We start from the raw sequence: 6,696 nt of genomic DNA, 5'->3' as shown, positions 1-6,696 counted from the left end.
GATTGCCTCCCAATAAGCGCTTAATTTAACGTCGCGGCACGACACCATCAATTTTACTATTTTTCTTTCCACTTTGAAGATATGAATTGCACCCCTAATTTTACATCAATTTTTCTATTACGCTCAAGGGATGGTGGTACAAAAATAAAGGTCCCAAGCAATAGATATCGCATTATGCACTTCCTGGATCCTAAGTGAGGAATGTAATTCTCCGATACTGGAACAATAAATTCAAAAATATAGACACAATTTTCCTCCTCCTTACATTCTTCTATAGGCTCAGATGGCTCGATTAATTTCTCATCATCTAAGCATAATGTGGAAAAATGATTGGAATGAGGTCTAGTGCGCCCTAACTTATGAATTGTATTATTATTTGCACCCTTACATTTACACATACTAGAGTTTTTAAAAATAATATTATCTACTTCATCACATAATTCTAGTGTACTCATCTCAACAATGACAACATCAATAAAAGTATGATCAAGCAATTGGCCCTCAACTTTTAGCTCTTCAAGTTGACTTATAAGTACTTTATCATCCTCACACATATTAAATTGTTGGGTGTCATATGATTTAATCTTTGCACTCAACTCACAATCTAAATAATAGAGATCAAATTCAAATTTATATACACCACTGCGCTTACATATTGATTAATAGCAAAGTATTAACAAATCTTCCATAAACTTATCTTGGTGAGAAAAAATTAACCTATAAGAATCCATAATGCCAGAAGTACAAAAATTGCAAAAACACTTAACACTACATAATTTTTCAGATGACATCTCAAGAAGAGTAAAACATATAATAAAGAAAAGTTTATTAAAACAAAAACAAAAAACAAAAAAAGGACTACAAGTCAAAATAAATACTAAAGACAATTTCTAAGCCATATTCCCCGGCAGCGGCGCCGTTCTTGATAACATTCAAATATACTTCTTGAAAAGAAATATAAACGATCGTATGCAATATATTTACCCAACTATGGGTCGGTGTCGATCCCATAGAGAATATGGAAGAATATTGTCAATAGCAAACATTTAACTCGATAGTCCATATATAAAAATGGGGGGATTTAAATTGAAATAAAAAAAAGATAGCTTAGAGCTAAGTATTTATTTATATTCAGATTATTAAAAGTAACTAGGAATGTGCTCCCCATATGCTCATAAAGTAGTCATCCTAATAATAGTAATCATTTACTAGTGTATTACATGCAAAGTGATAAGTTAGCTATCTCTAAATCCTTGGTCCAGCATCTAGAGAATTTCACCCCGCACCTTGGTCCGGCTACGTGTGTATAATTTACTAACCCTTACCTTTACCTCATATTAGACATCACAATCGATGTTTGGCTTAGTTATTACTTTGCACCAATCGACACTAGACTATTAGATAGTTTCACATTAAATCTACGTTGATAATTCTTTTCTTGATGATTACCTCCTTGGTCCGGCATGTAGCAACAAGGCGAGTTCTAACGTTGCCCACCGTTAAAAAGACTTCTAGACGAAAGAATTATCAATGCATGCTTCAAAACTATTCACGAATTACTTAGTTATTATTCATACTTTGTTAATCGCTTATGATTCCCACAACCCTAGTTATGAAAGTTAGCTACTCATTATCTCAAAAACACAATCAAAATTTATTAAAATAAATATACTTGTGTTAATCATAAAAAGTTAAGAACAATAGCTAAACTATCTTTTATTAATCACGAATACAAATAAATAATAAGGGAGAAAAAAGAATAAACCACAATTCTCTTTGGATCCACGGCGGCTCTTCCAAAGTTCCTAAGCTAGAAGAAAATTTATATTGTGTCTTGTATCTTGGTTCTTCACTTTCCTCCCTTTTAAGAATAATTTTTCATCTCCTATTTATAGATAGAGCAACCCTAAATAAAATAATTGAGCTTAAGAAAAATTAGGAAAACAAAACCCAATTAAATTGGGTTTTCCACTGTACACGTATTTCTGGAATTTCACATTGCTCGCCGCCTTTCATACTAATATGAGCCCCCAGCTGCTGACACGTGGCAGCAGTAATACACAATTTCAATTGCAAATTGTTCGCAGCCTTTTTCCTCATATATACAAATATATTATTTTATTAAATTTAATCAATTAAGCTATCTTCTTGATTTCTTTCTTGAACCTTCAATCTTTTATTCGTTTTAGCTCCAAACTTCTTTATTTTTCCACCAATTTAATCCTACAAATAAAATACACAATTTAGCACCATTCACAAAATTTATCCTCAAAAAGGACAAATATAGATGACAAATGTGAGAAAATAATAATTAAAATATGTATTTTTAGCCTCACATCAATACCCACACTTAAACTTTTGTTCGTCCTCGAGCAAACTTTGAAGCTCATCCCAAAAAAAATTCATACTAGCAATGTCATCACTTTGGTTACTACAAACAATTACGCCATGTACCAATTTCAAAACATCAAGTAGACCTTTAAATCATTATGCAAGATATCCAAATAAACAACAAACCTCTAACCTACTAACCTCAAGGAAGGACTTTGAACTAATCAAATTTAAGCTTGCTCACCTACTCTCATCAAAGAAAGTTAATAAAATCACCTATCTATCATGAAATAAGTTCCCTCACAAGAAGAAGTAGTCCACACACTCAAATCAAAAGATTGAATATAAATTAAGGACTTAGCATCAAAGAACACTCTCACACTCACAATGAAAATTCACATGTATGCGCAAAGAACCATATGCTTGCCCATTATGTACATCTCCACTAATTAAGCATGATTGAATAGAATCAAATAGGACTTTAATGGGTTGTAATGTAGACTAAGGGACAGGTAGGAAGACTATATAATAGTGACTTACACTTCCTTAAGCACTTTTCAATTTTAGACTTCATCACCCATTATTTTCTTCTCTTTATTTTCAGCCCTCTCTTTAACAATTATTTCACAAGTAATTCTCATCATCTCAAGAGTGTTTCAATCATTTTTATTTTTTTAATTTTTTTAGTTTTCCTTCATAACAGCCACCCTCAACTTACGCATTTTACATGCATTAAGGTGCACAATGTTCTTCGAAGGACCAGGGCCATCGTCAAGGTAACTCTTTTTTTTCCATGTCACATTCCTTTGTTTTTTTTTATCATATCATATTCTTTCAAAGAGGGCTATTAATCACATTGTAGCTATCATTGATTAGTCAACCATCCCTTTTTCTCATAATTGATAATTAGAATAAGTCTGCTATAATGCTCAAGGAAGCAAGGTGCAAAAATTAGAGATTCAACAAAATAGTTAAGGGCAGAATATGGCTACCAATAAAAGGTTATAGGCTCAAAGGGCTAACTAGTGATAAAATATCTGAAAAGGCAAAAATTTACTAGACAAATCAAAGAAAGCCTATTATCATCTCCCAAACAAAGCAACACTTTTTATTTCGCTTCAATAACATGTAGGGCAAGTACTAGACTAAGATACAAAATATGGAATAAACAAAATCTCACCACACATGGCACAAGTATCAATCAAGATGGATCAGTTTCACTTCTATGAGAGATAGGATAATAATAAATTACAAAATAAAATAAGCTATATACAAAGTCGCAACCATGAACCTAGATGTCAAAAAGTTTGCAATTTCACTAGCAATCAAGCATTCACAAGAAAGTACTACTCAAATTTAGGCCCAAGTAGTAAGTATCACATAACTCAAAAGGGTCATTTCTTTTCTCTAAAAAATAAAAATAAAAATAAAATTTATTCCTAAAAAAAATAAAATACACTCGGTTCAAAGGGACTATCCTCAGGAAAAGAATCGAAAACAAAAGCCAAGGAACCCATCCTAAAAAAAAGACTCGATAAAACGGTAAAAACTAAGAATTCACTCCTCCACCCCACACTTGAAAAGATGCTATGTCCCCAAAGCCTTAAAAAAAATTTAAAACAAGGATTAGGAAAACTCCCTGAGGCCTTTAGGCCTAACAAGTAGCATGTTCTCTTTATTTTCATCAAGGGTCATCACCCCACACTTAAGCTCAAACATGCTCCTTTTCATTTTGGGTCCTTAGACTTCCCCTAATCTGCAAAAAAAACAAAAAAAAAAGTGATACTAATAAAATAAAATAAGAAGTTACACTACTATTGGGTTGCCTCCCAATAAGCGTTTAATTTAACGTCGCGGCACGACACCATCCATTTTACTAATTTTCCTTCCACTTTGAAGATATGAATTGCACCCCTAATTTTACATCAATTTTTCTATTACGCTCAAGGGGTGGTGGTACAAAAATAAAGATCTCAAGCAATAGACATCGCATTATGCACTTCTTGGATCCTAAGTGAGGAATGTAATTCTCTGATATTGGAACAATAAATTCAAGAATATATACACAATTTTCCTCCTCCTTACATTTTTCTATAGGCTCAGATGGCTCGATTAATTTCTCATCATCCAAACATAATGTGGAAAAATGATTGGAATGAGGTCTAGTGTGCCCTAACTTATGAATTGTATTATTATTTACACCCTCATATTTACACACACTAGAGTTTTTAAAAATAATATTATCTACTTCATTACATAATTCTAGTGTAGTCTTCTCAACAATGACAACATCAATAAAAGGATGATATGATCAAGCAATTGGCCCTCAACTTTTAGCTCTTCAAGTTGACTTATAAGTACTTTTTCATTCTCACACATATTAAATTGTTGGGTGTCATATTATTTAATCTTTGCACTCAACTCACAATATAAATAATAGAGATCAAATTCAAATTTATATTCACCACTGGGCTTACATATTGATTTATAGCAAAGTATTAACAAATCTTTCATGTCTTCATACAACTTATCTTGTTGAGAAAAAATTAACCTATAAGAATCCGTAGTGTCAGAAGTACAAAAATTGCAAGAACACTTAACACTACATACTTTTTCAGATGACATCTCAAGAAGAGTAAAACATATAATAAAGAGAAGTAAATTAAAACAAAAAAAAAACAAAAAAGGACTACAAGTCAAAATAAATACTAAAGACAATTTCTAAGCCATATTCCCCGGCAGCGGCGCCGTTCTTGATAACATTCAAATATACTTCTTGAAAAGAAATATAAACGATCGTATGCAATATATTTACCCAACTATGAGTCGGGGTCGATTCCACAGAGAATATGGAAGAATATTGTCAATAGCAAATATTTAAATCGATAGTCGTTATATAAAAATGGGGGGATTTAAATTGAAATAAAATAATAACAATAAAAAGATAGCTTTGAACTAAGTATTTATTTATATTCAGATTATTAAAAGTAACTAGGAATGTGTTCCCCATAAGCTCACAACGCAGTCATCCTAATAATAGTAATCATTTTCTAGTATTTTACATGCAAAGTGATAAGTTAGGTATCTCTAAATCTTTAGTCCAGCTCTAGAGAATTTCAATCCGCACCTTGGTCCGGCTACGTGTGTATAATTTACTAACCCTTACCTTTACCTCATATTAGACATCACAATCGATCTTTGGCTTAGTTATTACTTCGCACCAATCGACACTAGACTATTAGATAGTATCACACTAAATCTATGTTGATAATTCTTTTCTTGTTGATTACCCCCTTGGTCCGGCAAGTCGCAACAAGGCGAGTTCTAACGTTGCCCACCGTTAAAAAGACTTCTAGACAAAAGAATTATCAATGCATGCTTCAACACTATTCACGAATTACTTAGTTGTTATTCATACTTTATTAATCGCTTATGATTCCCACAACCCTAGTTATGAAAGTTAGTTACTCATTATCTCAAAAACACAATCAAAATTTATTAAAATAAATATGCTTGTGTTAATCATAAAAAGTTAAGAACAATAGCTAGACTATCTTTTATTAATCACGAATACAAATAAATAATAAAGGAGAAGAAAGAAAAAACCACAATTCTCTGGCCTCCACGGCGGCTCTTCCAAAGTTCTAAGCTAGAAGAAAATTTATATTGTGTCTTGTATCTTGGTTCTTCACTTTCCTCCCTTTTAAGAATAATTTTTCATCTCCTATTTATAGATAAACCAACCCTAAATAAATTAATTGAGTTCAAGAAAAATTAGGAAAAAAAACCCAATTAAATTGGGTTTTCCACTGTACGCGTATTTCTGAAATTTCACGTTGCTCGCCGCCTTTCATACTAATATGAGCCCCCAGCTGCTGACACGTGGCAGCAGTAATACACAATTTCAATTGCAAATTGTTCGCAGCCTTTTTCCTCATATATACAAATATATTATTTTATTAAATTTAATCAATTAAGCTATCTGCTTGATTTATTTCTTGAACCTTCAATCTTTTATTCGTTTTAGCTCCAAACTTCTTTATTTTTCCACCAATTTAATCCTACAAATAAAATACACCATTTAGCACCATTCACAAAATTTATGCTCAAAAAGGACAAATATAGATGACAAATGTGAGAAAATAATAATTAAAAATATGTATTTTTAGCCTCACATCAACACCCACACTTAAACTTTTGTTCGTCCTCGAGCAAACATTGAAGCTCATCCCAAAAAAAATTCATACTAGCAATGTCATCACTTTGGTTATTACAAANTCTTGGATCCTAAGTGAGGAATGTAATTCTCTGATATTGGAACAATAAATTCAAGAATATATACACAATTTTCCTCCTCCTTACATT

The sequence above is a fragment of the Solanum stenotomum genome, chromosome 1 (assembly GCF_019186545.1).
Source record: "Solanum stenotomum isolate F172 chromosome 1, ASM1918654v1, whole genome shotgun sequence".
NCBI classification, from domain to species: domain Eukaryota; kingdom Viridiplantae; phylum Streptophyta; class Magnoliopsida; order Solanales; family Solanaceae; genus Solanum; species Solanum stenotomum.
This window is presented reverse-complemented; position numbering follows the sequence as displayed.